We start from the raw sequence: 14,345 nt of genomic DNA, 5'->3' as shown, positions 1-14,345 counted from the left end.
CACAATTGGGTCACCAAAAAAACCAATAACTTTAAAAGCTTTCAACACTCTCACGGCTATTAAATTAAACCACCTCGTCCATGATCTATGAATATATAGAAACTCATCTACTCAACTATAAAAAAAAACTTTATATTAAATACAACCAGATTTTCATGAGCTATAAATGTGTGTCTCTATCACCCATTCCCCCACCCCCTGGCATAGGGTGGGGATAGGGGGCTTTCTTGTTTGCAAATATGCCAAATCTTGTACTAAATTTTAGTACTCATGAGTTTGAATATTTACATGTTTGGGATTTGCAGACACCCTCACAATAAGTTGATGATACAATATAAAATAAAATCTTTGCACTTTTCTTGTTCTAAACCTTTGTGCCAATACATGGATGTTGATGAACAACGATAGATAGACGACTTCAAATATACTAAAAAAAGACTGGTCATATTGTTATAGGAAAAGTTCACAGACTTAGAGAAATCCTCTTCTTAGACAGAATGATCAAGTAATACATGAAATCACATATACAAAAGCTTAGAATACAAAGAAACGATCCAATTAATCAAGAAACGCAACAAGGATTGTATTGATACGATTTTGTACTTCTCGACAAATATAAACTGTTTTGTTATTTTAAACAATTATTCTATTTTTGGTAATGAAAAACTTGTTTACCAGAAATTAGATTTTGTTGGATAAATAAACCTTGGCTGCAAGCTAAAATAAAAATATTATGATTTATAAGGTAACAATGAACATTAAAAAAGTAATGAAGTTTTAGAAAACTTGTTTTTCACTATATGCATGCACAAATATACACTGTAAATTTTCCTTCTTTTTCCTCCCGTTTTCTATTTATTATTAATGATTTCAAGATCCAAATTAAAATTTAGGGATGGAGATAATTTTATCAACGGATATTAAAAATGAAAAAAAAAAAATTAAAATCTTATACTTTGTCTTATTCAATCTTATCGAATACCTAATTAGAAAGGAGATACTGGAACCCAGAAATGACGCATGTATGCATGCACAAAAACGTATATACACAAAAAGAGTCGTGGGGTGGGGCTGGGGGGGTTAATTGAGCAAGTCTACCTGCCTTCATTAACTGAACTTAAATGCAGAATTGAAGAATGGAGCATTAAAACGGCCTCGTTTTCTACAATTATCTTTCTTTGTCACTATCATCTTCACTGATTTCTCTTCTGTTTAATGACTCCAATCTACCCACCGCCTCTCTCCTTCATTTATACAACCCACTCTATAATTGCATTATTAGTCCCCAACCTATGGTTGTCACACAAGTAGTCGAGAACTAGATGAAAATCGTCCTATTAAAAAGCATGGTGGTTAAACTCTCGATCTGGATCTTACGATTTTATGATCCTAAAGCGATTTGATCCTCTTGTAAGATTTTAAAATTATGAATTTAACAATATTCCTCCCTTTTTGTACCAATTATTATTTTTTTCCCTTGGGGATGAAATGTGTAATATTTTATTCTCGGTCTCTACTGAAAATCGATGGCAGTAGTCCTCCGTTCATGATGTTTTTGAACTCTTTCGGTCATTCTGCCTTTTCTTTGATGACTTCTAATATAGCTCGTTTGCATCTTGTTTTCAAATCTATATGTATTCTGCTTTTTCCTTCTTTTGAATTGAATATTTAATTGACCTTGTAGAAGTAAGCTGATTTTTTGGGCTCATAATTTTGTAATTGTTCATGAAATTTATGAGTTTGTAATTTGTGCAACTATTCATGATCATTGGTGTTCATAAGTAGTTTTAATTGTTGTTAAAAATTTAATTTTAAAAATAAAATGGAAGTATACTTAGACTTGGGTTTTGGTTCAATACTAGATGAAATTTTCATGTCGCCCTGATCGCTTAAATTTTCAATTGTGGATAGTCATATAGTATTTAGTTGCAACCTTGATTTTATTGTTTGATTTTAGTTAGTTGTTCTTGTTAATTCGTTAATATTTGATGTTTGAATACGTAAGACTCTTATAGCCATCACATTCAAAATTACAATCCTTACAAACTTGCTAAAATGTTAATTTGTTTAATGAGAGCCACTTCGGGTTAAGCACCGTTTCTATCAACTAATAATAATTTTGCAATATTAATGGAATATTGAGGGCCAAAATGTTCTATTTCAAAAGTTGGGGACCAAGTCTCTATTTACATGTATAAACTCTACCATGCAGCAAGTTACATTTAAGATAATAAATAATGTTCATTCAAGATATGTTAACTGTGTTTAATTGATTTAATTTTCAATCTTAAAAATATTACACTTGTCTATTTTTTTTATTGATGGGTAGATGAAAGAGAGAGAAAGAGAGTAAATTCTTTGGAAAATAAAAACTACTCTCTAAAGAAAATATTTTCCTTATTTTTGAGGAAAATATGGTCACATGACCTAAGGTAGGAAATTTTTTTTCATGAAAAAAATTATTAAGCAAACACCCCAAAAGTAGAAATTTGGGTGGAAAAATGACATTTTCCATAAATAAAAAGGCAATAAAAAATTACTTTTCTCAAGTGGTGATCAATAAAATATTAATCTGTCCAGTTTATATTTTCTGAATTTACTTTGCCGCTAATTTGTTTAACAAATAACAAGCACAAGAATAATACTTAAGAAGGGACCATCCACCTTGCAATTTAACTATATATTTCGTTTCCTCATCTTAGATTTTACATCAAATTTGACAAGAAATTTTATAGTGTATTTAGGGATCATTTAGCAATACTTCTACTTCTATTTATTGTGAAAGAATTTCATAAGAAATAAGTCGTATATCAAAAACAACTTTTAACTTTCAAAAGTCTTGGCAAACTAACCCTTAATAAGTTGAAACGAATTGGACGACTATAAAAATTCGATGCACGCTTTATTATATAATCTTGTTTAAAATACAATGTCTTCACGATGTGAAACGAAGGTTGAGTACATATAATCATGAATAACACTAACATTTCTAACTTAACATTTTAAAATATATGCATTTGAATAATTAGTCATTGTGCAATTTTTAAGTTAGCCAACTAGTTTTGAGTAGACCAGACCAATATTATAGGTGAAACAAATTCATTTATTGAAAGGGGCACGATTAGAATGAAATATGGTCTTGAGTAGAAGTATTTAAAAACTACTCTCTAAAGAAAATATTTTCCTTATTTTTGAGGAAAATATGGTCACATGACCTAAGGTAGGAAATTTTTTTTCAAGAAAAAAATTATTAAGCAAACACCCCAAAAGTAGAAATTTGGGTGGAAAAATGACATTTTCCATAAATAAAAAGGCAATAAAAAATTACTTTTCTCAAGTGGTGATCAATAAAATATTAATCTGTCTAGTTTATATTTTCTGAATTTACTTTGCCGCTAATTTGTTTAACAAATAACAAGTACAAGAATAATACTTAAGAAGGGACCATCCACCTTACAATTTAACTATACATTTGGTTTCCTCATCTTAGATTTTACATCAAATTTGACAAGAAATTTTATAGTGTATTTAGGGATCATTTAGCAATATTTCTACTTCTATTTATTGTGAAAGAATTTCATAAGAAATAAGTCGTATATCAAAAACAACTTTTGACTTTCAAAAGTCTTGGCAAACTAACCCTTAATAAGTTGAAACGAATTGGACGACTATAAAAATTCGATGCACGCTTTATTATATAATCTTGTTTAAAATACAATGTCTTCACGATGTGAAACGACGGTTGAGTACATACTAATCGTGAATAACACTAACATTTCTAACTTAACATTTTGAAATATATGCATTTGAATAATTAGTCATTGTGCAATTTTTAAGTTAGCCAACTAGTTTGAGTAGACCAGACCAATATTATAGGTGAAACAAATTCATTTATTGAAAGGGGCACGATTAGAATGAAATATGGTCTTGAGTAGAAGTATATAATTAATGGGGGTCCTACTTCCCTAAATGAGTACGTACTTGAGCGGTCTGTGGCAGTTGCAACTCGAAAGTCATGGTCAGTTGGTTGGTGGTTGGATGCAATAGTTTTAGGTTTCTATATAGAGATTACAGTAAAATATAAGCGTATAAAGCTTAATTTATCTTTAATGTTGTGGTACACAAAGGAGTATAAGAGTTTCAAACATATAAAACACAAATTGTTGATCAAATTAGAGATACGATGTTTCGACTTTCAACACGTATGAACTCAAAACCTTGAGAGATGTATGTGAACTTTTACCATCCAACGCACATAGTCGGCTAATGAATCTCTAGATATATATGACATAAACAACATTAACAACTTCTGATATTTAGTGAACCTCTCAATAGGATTCGAATTAAGATGAAGTTCTAATCATCCATTCAGAAAAAAAGAACGAAAATTTGTAAGATATTCAAGAAATTCTTGATTTCTTCCGAAAGCATACTATTCACGTTTCATGAATAGTCAGAAATTGAGGAATATCTAGAAAGACACATCGAGATCTGGTTTGATTATATCTTTGTTTCTTCCATACTGTGAAGAATTCCTATCTTGTTTTTCATAATCTTATAATTGATCCATTGAAATTGTCAAATCATCCATATCCGTTTAGTCAAAATAAGAAGTCATTTTGACCAAATCATCTAATTTCCTTTGTTTATTGCATAGCATATCGACTCATGGATTTAAAATCAGAATAAGATAATCATGTAATTGTATCAGCAGAGCACGTACTTTTACTTGATTTCTAATTTGAGCATTAAAGGACCATTGCTGATTTATTGCACGATATCTTCTTACACTTGTTGCAGATTCATTGTACGAGAAAAATCTCAACTTGGCGAAAGGACAAAATGAAAGGAACTTAACAAGTATCAGTATTACGCAATAAATATAATCGCTAGTATTCTTGCATTGATCTAATTCACAATTCTAAATCCAACTTTCAATTAAGTGAAGTTTGTACTAGCTAGCTATTTATTCATGTGCAGTCTATGAAACCAAAGGTACATCGTACTAAGATCAGATTATCCTAAATTTAACTGATATATGAAATCCAACTTCGAATCCTCTTCATTGGCTCTCTTGTTTAATAGAAAACTGAGTGAAGATAATCTTTTTATACCAGGGTTTAACGCTATCAATGGTTACTTTAACATAAGATTTTTCCAGTATTCTTATAATATGATTTACCACAAATCTCAATCAATGTGAAAATATTCCAACTGTCCAATTAATTGTAAAAGAAGTTTCTCCTCAGTCCATTCACTGATCCCCTTCTCCTTCCTGACGTCCTAATCATGTCCTAAGGAAGAGGGTTTGAAGTTGGGAGGGGCTCGATGGTTGGAAGAAGGAGGGTTGTATAAAGAGGTTCAAGGACGATATTTTTATTGTTTCCACTTATCTTTATTAGTCCCCAACAGGAATCATCCCATTACAAAATTTCTTTTCAATTTTAGAAGGCGTTTGTTTCCCATTTTTGTAAAAATGAGAATGAAAAATATAGCCGTTATGGCCCCATACAAAATATATAAATTCAAATTCGGTGGTTTGATGTGATAGATAATGATCATATTTTTCATTTTAATGAGGAAAAAATGGGAAACAAACAGGGGTTTAGTATTTGGTTTAACTTTTGTTATTTATTTTCTTTTGAATAAGTCAAAAATAGTTATTTTTTTTATCTATTATTTAAATTTAAGTAGAAAATGGGCTCATGTTCCCTGTGTTTTAGGAAATTATTATGTAATTCTTTATATAAAGCCAATGTTATTAGTAAAATGAATGTTGGTTATTCAGTAATATATGAAAATGTAGATCTCTTTGGAAGGTATAGGTTTCCTCATACGAAATTAATATATTTCTTTATTTCCTTATATACTTCGAATAAAATGTGTTCCTAACACGTCCCATGTGTACTTGGGCAATGATGTGCAGTGAAATGATAAAAATAATTAAATGTGTAGATACGACTCACTTAATTGGTCTAATCATTTAAAACTACATTATATAGGGATGATCCTGATGGTAATAAATAGTATTGCTCTTTTTACTGTGGTTATTCTTTTCTACTTTTTATATATATTTTACTTGTTTAAGCATGGAATAAAAATGTTTTTCTCTCAGTGTATAGCCTATTTTGGTCATATACCTTTTTAATAACTTTTTATTATGATAATCTAGAATATTGATTATTTTGTGTAAACAAAATAGAGAAGTCAAGTACTAATAACTTTGAAGGTTGAGGACCACGACAACAATTTTCCTGTAAGTTTCCAATAAAAAAAATTAAAATCTTATTCATTCTAAAACAATGATTAGCAAGAGCACCCTTATCAATGAGAATTAACGTTTGTATGAAATAAGGGGAAACCTTGTATATATGATGGATAATTCTGCTTGTACATAATAAAGTTTTACAATGGTTTACTTACATATGAAGTGCCAAAAAGAGAGTGAGGATTTTTTTTTATTTATTTATTTGGTTGAAAAAATTTCAACCCAATCATATCTCTTTATATTATGTGTATATAAATTATTATGTCTACCATTATATACATGTAGCACAACCGTTGTATGCTTAGACTTTCTTTGCTAAAAGGAAACCTTCGGACAAAAGCCTTTAGACAAACCTGTGCCAAAACCAGTGTTGTTCCCACACTTGATGTGTCGAGTTCAATGACATCCTTTTTGTCTCTGGCATAAAATCGCGATGAAAATGGTCATTGCAACAAGCCAGCCCGCATAAAACAGGAATGCTCCGTACTTGAAGTGGCATTTCATGGTCAAGAATATCTATGAAAGCACGAATGCAGCAACCAAATCCACCCGATGCACTTATGCTTTGCCTTTGTTCTGATATTCATTGGGAATATTTCACTTAGAATTAGCCAACTTGAAGGCCCCCATGACCAGCCAAATCCAGAAGCGTAAATACACATCAAAACAAGTATCAATGCTGCATATTCCTTTGATATATGTCTTGACATTGCTTAGATACTCGTTACAGCAGCTAGTACACAAGCAATCGAGACCTTTCCAGAACGATAGGAATTGAATTGTGAATTTCTGTATAATAATATCAATAAACGGATAGATACTGCAAACATGTTTGACACATAATACTGAACACTCGACTGAGTAGATAGTTAATACGATGGATATGGAAAATATACCTGACAAATGAACATTTGAATCCCGCCCTCAATGAACAGAAATCTTTGACCATACCAATCAACAATGCTAGTGGACACAAGAATTGATCCGATGTTAACTAATACTAGAATTATGGCACCAATCAAAGCCAAATAACTTCCAGAATCGACTAACTAAAATAGCACCGGGGCGTAGAATGCAATGATGTTAATTCCAGTCACTTGCTGGAAAAAGGAATGGCAATTGACATCACAAGATGAGGCCTATACTGTCTCTCAATTATAGTCAAACGATTTTTGATTTATGGCTTTTGCAATTTCACCAGAATTGACTATTTCAGCTAGTTCATTTTCAATAGTGGCATCGGATTCGAGTTCAGATCCAGGGATTTTCACTAGAGATTTTCTAGCTTGTTCGGTTTTTCCCCGCTCCACAAATGCTACTAGGTGTGTCTGAGATTAGAGAAGCGCCCAATATCATAATAGCAGCTGGTACCATGGCAAGGCCTAGGGAAATGCGACGCCCAAATGCAGCCGAGCAATGTGGTAGTTTATGCAATTTGCTACCACTACATCGATGCCAATAAAGAATTGGAAGTTGGTGTGGAATGCACCCACCACTTCGGTGGAGCCATTTTCGAGAGGTAACAGGAGTATCCTTCATGGGACGATTCTGAGTAATTATCGATTTTATTAAAATTATCAATGTGAGATAATTGCTGCTGATAAAAAGGGAGGTCATAGGAATTGTCTTCGCAAATAATCAATCCAGATAGCAATCTTAAACTCTTTAGAAGGCATAGGAGTTGTTCCCGCAAATTATTTCTGACACATGATTTGATAATTGTCACAAATTATTTCTACAAATAATTTGATAATTGTTTTCAGAAATAGATGTCTTAGATCGAAGACATAATTTATCACGTGTCTAAAGACTTAGAGCTTTAAGATTTGATGGTTCAATATAGTATCAAAACATGCAGAAGTCCTAAGTTCATTTCATAATCAAGCAAGGATTCCAAAATAAATAAAATAAAATCCAACACTTGGCCCATTAATAATACTAGTAAATATTCAAATCATAACAGGAACCTAGTTGGTAAAACCAACCCCAAATCCTTGCAAAATGCGCCCAAAATGAGCATAGTAATATTCTCAGCCGCACCATTGATATATAGCTGCACCTACAAGGAAAGTACAACCACCTAATACCATGATGTTTCTGCGGCCTCACGGCAGCTAGTCCGGCTATATAGAGTGAAGATGTGAAGGCCATAAGAATCTGGCCTTCATATGCACAGTACACATTCTTTTCGGCCCCAGTTGCATTCTCTAGTATTGATGGGAAGAATTTCTCAAGAAAAGGCTTCATTATTGTCACACCACCTATAAATGTAATGGACAGAAAAGATAGACATTAATCTAAGTTGAAGATCAAGTTAAGCCCTTTTTTGTCGATCATTAAAGTAGAAAAATAAGTTTTGGAATAATAAATTTTTGGAAAATGCGTGATTAAAAAGTAGGAAAAAGTTTCGAAATTACATACAAAATATTTTATTGTAAGAATGTATGGTTAAAAATGAATTTGAGAATATTTTTTTTTTAAATAATTGTAGACAAACAGGGGCTAAAGTATTGCGTGGCCTAGGTAGCATGAAATTTTATAGGAAACGGTTAACATAGTTTTAGAATTAGGCGAAATCCGTGGGGTTAAGTATATCATTGACATTGAGATAAATATTTCAATCATGCTTATTGTACACTTTGGTATGTATCAAGTTTGACAGCATGCCATGTTGCAAACTGTCATTCACCAACTTAAAAGAAAAAAATAGTTTTCTCGTCTATGCATTTTCTGAAAAAACAAAGAGAGTGTCAATAACGGTGTAATTCAAGAATGTATAAATGGCAAAATCCTAAATATTTTACTCATTTTCATAATACAAATTGGTGTACTCCATCATGAGTCAATCAAGAAAGTATTATAAAACTGTCAAAAAGGTTTGATGAAGGGCTGTATATTTGTTTTTTTTACTACATCAGTGGTTTGTGATAATCAAACAATTTAGGAGTGTCACAGTAATTTTCTCTTAAGTTCAATGTTAGGTTCTGTGAACAGTCCATTGATTAATTTTCAATAAGGCAAGGAGACAACTCTGATTTGCAATTGCTAATTAAATTAAAGCTATTTATCAACTAGACGACTTCCCCCCCAAAAAAAAAAAGAAAAAAGAAGAAGGATAAACTGTGATCTTTAGTGAAACAAGCCCTACATTAGTGGCAACTATTTTCAATGCTGATTGCTTGGAACCAAACATTAATGGCAACCATTTTCTTTTCCTTTCCTTTTCTTTTTGTCTTTGTTTGTGGGTAATGCCACGAAACTTTCTAGGTAACTTCTGTTTGCCCTTGTCAAGTGTAATTAAACTCTTAAATTTCCAATGCGCTACCAAGCTGTATCATATCTTTTGAATTATTCAAGTACTACAATGTAATTGTAGAGAATTTTTGTCTTGTAACCTTTTGGACACCCCATTGACGAGAAAAAGCCAGTCTGGAGAACAGTTGGAAGATATAGACATTTAGAGGAGTATGATCATACTCACCCACTTTGCAAGTTTCAGTCATAAGAGGGATCTTACAGCTTAACCTCAAAGAAGAAAACAACAGGATAGTAGTTTAGGGCCGAGAAAGGTTCTTGGAATTTGATAGGAACTTGGCTATGGTTGCTGAATGAAACACTTCTTATCTGTTGTATATCAGGAATTGTTGTATAAAATGGAAGAATATAAACTGAGATATGGTAGATGAAAATGACAAAGCTGAGGCTATTTGAGAGGCCTGATCTCTCCTTACTTTTTTCGAAACAAATTCTCTTAATACCCATTCCAATTTCCCCTTCTTTCACTTAGGGTGCGTTTGATTGTAAGCATGAAATTTGTATGGAAAGAAAATAAATTTTAGGCAATTCAATTGCCTAGAATTTATTTGTATAGAAATTGTTAATTAAATGTGTTTGATTGATGTAATTTTCAACCTAGAAAATATTCTACTATTCCATTTTTTATTGGTGGGTTAATGAGAGAGAGTGGATAAATGAGAGAGAGAAAGAGAAAGTGAATTTTGTGGAAAATAAAATCATACTCTTCCTAAAGAAAATATTCTCCTTGATTTTTGAGGAAAATATGGTCACGTGATCAAAAGTGGGAAAATATTATTCATGGAGAAAAAAGGCAATCAAATAGCACAAAAGTAGAAATTTGGGTGGAAAAAACACATTTTTCATGAAAAATATAGGCAATCAAACGCACTCTTAGAGACAATCCACTAGCTTTCTATTACCCTCTCACACTTTTGATAACTAACTATGGACCACTCTAGAATAGTGGATGACTTAGCTGCCATTTGATTGAATATTTATCATTACCGCCGCCTTGAAATCCACCTAGTCCTCAAGGTAGAGGTGTGTTCCAAATTTAAAATTCGAAATTTCATATAACTGAATCATTTCTTTGGTCAGAATCCCCACCAAGGCAAATGATGAAATGTGATATTTCAGTCCCAACGCAGTTAAAAAGTTCTAACGCCGACCACCTACACTTATGATGTTATCCATACAAATCCCATAACCAGTCGCACTCCTTTATGGGATTCCAGTTTTTGAACCCGATGGCCCAAGGTAAAATTGTAGCTAACTGCACCGTCAATTATCATGATCATAGGACGTTGATCAATTTGCCCTTGAGTTTCATCATCCTTGGATGCTCCACCTTTTCCTCTCTCTTATGGTCACCATCGTCAGTAAAAGCACTGCAACTGTTATGGATTTTGGAAAGATCATAGCTGGATTTGGTGCATGGATCAGACTGAATTGGGCGTTTGGATTTGGGCTGCGGGTATTTGTTTTAATCTTATATGGTTGTAAATTGAGTTGGTCTTCTCCATAAACTTATTTTTGTCTACCATCTTTTAGTTCATTTTCACAATTTGGCCCAAACCGTGAGGCTTTAACCTTCCATCTTTAGCCCATAACTTGGCTTTCAACCTAAGGGTGGGCACGGGTCGGTTCGATTTTAAATTGAATCAAAATTTTCGGGTATCTAGTAAATGGAACCGTCGGGTCCAAATATAATTACGGAACCGTTCGGGTTCGGTTCGGTTCGATTCTGTACTATAATTAAATTTTTAACATTTATAACAACATTTTATAAATACAACTAATGATACATTTTAATGGTTTTGGAATGTTAGAGACTGGTAAACTACCTTGTTCAAATGATCGCTACAGTCAAAGTTTCGATCGGCGGAGGTCACAGCTTCGATCGGAGGTCACAATATTGACCGACGATTGCATAGGTTTTGAAATATTAACGAGGATAGGAGGGTGAGTACGAGAGTCAAGACAACGTTATGGACTTTAGTGTAGGTGTTTAGGGTTATTTAGTGGATTAGATTTTGTTGGATTAAGAAATGAAATAATAAAATGGGTAATTGGGCCAAAAATTAAAAAATTAGAAATGAAACTAATTATTGGGCTGAAAATTTGGATTTAAAATTTGTTAATTTGTTTAGAAAAAAATAAAATTAAAATAATTTGATTTACTCAATATAAAAAAAATTTAGAAAGATTCAGTTTTTCGGTTCTTGGTCTAGAACCGAGAATCGAATTGTACCCGTCGATTCTTAATTCAAATACCCGTTCGGATATTTAATTTGACAAGAACCGTCGGGTTCGGTTTGGGAGATTTGCCCAGCCCTATTTCAACCCTTCAACAAAATTATGCTCAATTAACCCTTCTAGCAATGTCTCCAACGGATTGACCATGGTTTCCAACAGCTTCTGGTCATGATTGTCCCTGCTTAAAGTCCCCACTCTGCCCTTCTTTCCTTCCGTATGCATGCTTGCCTCGTCAGTTTGAATGGAATTTCAAAAACTAGGGGTGGGTTCGGGTGTAGCCCAGCCAACTCATTGGGCCATTTGAAAACTGGATGATTCTGTTGCAATACATGCGCAAGGAAGCTGGGAACCTCAGTCTCGATTTCTTCAATTTCTGCTCCCCATCTTCCTGATTCCAGTATCACCCCCTGTCCTCTTTTTCAGAATGCCTCCACCATAGATTTCATGGACACCTAAGTTTCGTTGAATCCTTCAATTGGAGGACCTTTTTCCATTGGCGTGGGTGGGCGTATGGTAACCGCCACAGGATTTGGGACAACAATGGGTGTTGGACTGGGAACGAAAGTCGTCTGATAAGGGGAAGCGTGAGAGTTGAAATTTATATTTGGGCTTGGAATGTTACCTCTTGTTCTATTTGGGCATGAATTAAATTGGGCTCGTTGTGGAGCTTTAATGCAGTCCTCAACTCTTTGAGCCCATTCCACCTTTTAGCCTAACCTTTTAGTATCACGCATTTTTCCTTCAGTCACAACCAACGATTTTTCCTCATTGACTAAGTTCTCCTCCAGCATTGCATCTGATATCACCGGCAATGGAACTGATAAGTTTTCAATTAACATTCGACTTCATTTGACAATGGTTTCTTTGCTTCTATTTCGGTTGTCTGTGCTTGTCCCAATTTCATTAGATTTGAGTGGAATTTCAGAGGTGTGAGTGGTTTTAGGTGAAGTAGCGGCCAATACCTTCTCTTTTTTCAGTTTCCGTCCCTCCATTTTTTTTTTATCATGAAATCCAATTTCTCAGTGTGCCCAAGTTCTTGTACTTCCATTTGAATTCCATCAATTCTCATCTCCAAGGCTGTCACCCGATCTATAAGAGCATATTCCCAAATCTCAACCGCTCTGATACCATTTTGATAGGAACTTGGCTATGGTTGTTGAATGAAACACTTCTTAGCTACTGTGTATCAGGAATTGCTTGAATAAAATGGAAGAATATAAACTGAAATATGTATTGTTATTTAATAAAATGGCAGATGAAAATGACAAAGCTCAAGCTATTCGAGAGATCTGATCTCTCCTCACTTTTTTCTAAACAAATTCTCTGAATTGCCATCCCAATTTTCCCTTCTTTCATTTATAGATAATCCACTAGCTTTCTATTACCCTTTTGCTAACCAACTATGGAACATTCTAGAATAGTGGATGACTTGGCTGCCATTTGATTGGATATCTATCATAATTTCATAAAGTATAGAAACCTTTTTCTCGAGTCATGGCATAATAATGGAATCAAGAATGTGACGTTGTGAACACACTAATTCATGGACATTTTTTTATTAGTCATCCTTAAGTTTTTGGGAAGATTGATTAAAGAGAAATAGATCACCCTTATAATTCTCAATGTCTCTTTGCACTCATTTTCTTTCAGTCCAGCACAATTCCAAGGTTCAAACTCAAACTTATATAAATGGATTAAAACAAGCAAAGGCAGTGATAGCAGAGTTCTTACATCCACTGGAAAACAAGAAACAAAAATTGAAAACAAAAGCAAGCAAAAATGCACCTGAAATTCCAATAGCATAGCCGAAAATGAGGTTGCCAGATGCAGCAACTAAGCAAGTGATTATCACTGATGCTGTTATTTTGCTATTGAAGTTCTGCCCATTTTTCATTACTCAGTACCGAAACTCCAATAGCCATATCAGCCACCTTCTTAATTTTCCTTTCTCTCTCTGTGAACTGCCACATTGAGCAATAAAAGTATAGGGACCAAATAGTACTAAAAAAAAGTTCAAGAATAAATAAAATATTTTACGCAAAATTCCTTTCTAATCCATATAAGATACATTTTTGTGTTACGCGTATTATCCATCCAACATCAAAAAGTGCATTTTATATGAATTATAAAAAATTAAATAAAATATGCTATGCACATTAATTATGACTAATCAATCGAAATGTATTAAAGTATACCATTTTTACCCAAAAAAAATAAATTATCCACAACCTTCAGTTTTGAGTTTGCTATTTATTCAATCTTTAAATGGAGAGATTCAAAATCATGTTCAAGGGAACTATTATGATAATATTTCATCTTAATTTATTAACTTGACTGTAGAATGGTCAAGTCTTGCTTGATTCCTCAAATCTTATTACCGATGTTTGCTTAAAACCAATTTAATTAATTTAAAAGCCTACGTTTGATACAATCAAGTCCATACACAAGCTTATGTTCGAACCCTACTCTCTATTAGTCCATTTTTCTCCAAACTCATTTTCACTCATATTTTATTTCAATAAAA

At 33.1% G+C, this 14,345-nt stretch overlaps 1 pseudogene; it reads right to left on the bottom strand.

Annotated features, from left to right (window-relative positions):
* Positions 1 to 6,214: 6,214 nt before the first annotated feature.
* LOC111376409 lies at positions 6,215 to 13,744 on the bottom strand (annotated as a pseudogene).
* Positions 13,745 to 14,345: the final 601 nt, after the last annotated feature.

Source organism: Olea europaea, unplaced genomic scaffold (genome assembly GCF_002742605.1).
Source record: "Olea europaea var. sylvestris unplaced genomic scaffold, O_europaea_v1 scaffold1500, whole genome shotgun sequence".
NCBI classification, from domain to species: domain Eukaryota; kingdom Viridiplantae; phylum Streptophyta; class Magnoliopsida; order Lamiales; family Oleaceae; genus Olea; species Olea europaea.
The sequence above is the reverse complement of the archived record's forward strand: the minus strand, read 5'-3'. Positions and strand labels throughout refer to the sequence as shown.